The sequence below is a fragment of the Dreissena polymorpha genome, chromosome 7 (assembly GCF_020536995.1).
Source record: "Dreissena polymorpha isolate Duluth1 chromosome 7, UMN_Dpol_1.0, whole genome shotgun sequence".
Taxonomy (NCBI): domain Eukaryota; kingdom Metazoa; phylum Mollusca; class Bivalvia; order Myida; family Dreissenidae; genus Dreissena; species Dreissena polymorpha.
Genome location: NC_068361.1, coordinates 99,803,631 through 99,804,900, shown reverse-complemented (window position 1 = coordinate 99,804,900; position 1,270 = coordinate 99,803,631).

Below are 1,270 nucleotides of genomic sequence, written 5' to 3'. Positions count from 1 at the left end.
GAAGAGTATGTTAAAATTGGTGTTATGGTATTATCAAACAGTTTGAATATTAGGTCAATTGGTAAATTTAAATTGTAAATACGTTTATACAGTAAGTGAAGAGCTTTTCTAGCCTGCTGTGCAAGATGTTTTCTGGTTGTGAGGAAACTGCCAGACTTTGCAAAAAAGGTACCTAAATATTTATAGCTTTTAACAATTTCTAAGGCTGTATCGCCAATTTTAAAGGAATAATTTCTGTCTACTCTTGTCCCAAATATTAGAACTTTAGTCTTGCTTATGTTTATATTCAGATTCCAAGTATCACAATATTGAACAAAATCATTTAAGCAATTTTGTAATTTAATGGGGTCTTCTGCTAGCAATACTGTATCATTTCATCATTATACATAGCTAAACGTACAAGCACTTGACACAATTTGATACGGGATACTGAATACGGTCAGCATTTATTTTGATTGGTTTGATAAGTTTAATGTTAGGTTATTCAATGTAAATGTATATAGTGAACAGAAGTATTTTGATAAATTATATTCAACATTGTATAATATATTACTATGAATAAATTGTAAACATATTCTTATTAACAAATAAAATTACTTATATAACTTTGAGCGCAAATAAGAGGCACTTATTGGTGACATTATCTGTCAACAAGTTTGTCCCAAACAATATTGATATATATTTCTAAGCCTCATAGATAATGCCATATAGTAAACTTTTGAATGTAGACTATGAATATGTACACACCATAATTATAATAACACACAATTAACTCAATATGGGTTGACTCTTTGTTTGCACATACATCGATAAAAAAATATTTTTGGCATTCTTTCAACAATCAACCTGTACTAATATGGTATTTAAATTGTCATATTATGTTATAAAATATGGTTTTATGGCTTAATTTCAGAATACATTAGGATTGAATCAAATGAGTACACATACATATAACACACAATCATCAATGTAGTCAACAATGTTTAATGACATACAGGCATATATATATATAATTTTAGAAATATAACTTTAGAATTAACAATAAAAGGAATGCACAACTCTCAAGATATGCATATTGAAAATAAACAGCATTTTTTAACATGTATATATATTTATAACACATTGTACAGTAACGTACTAATTTAAGGATGTATATGCATATTGTAGAGTCGTATCTTATTCAAATAAACTTGAATGTTCTAAGAATGTGTATACATATCGCTTGTATTGCTATGACTACAAATAGACAGTAATATACGGAGCGAAACTA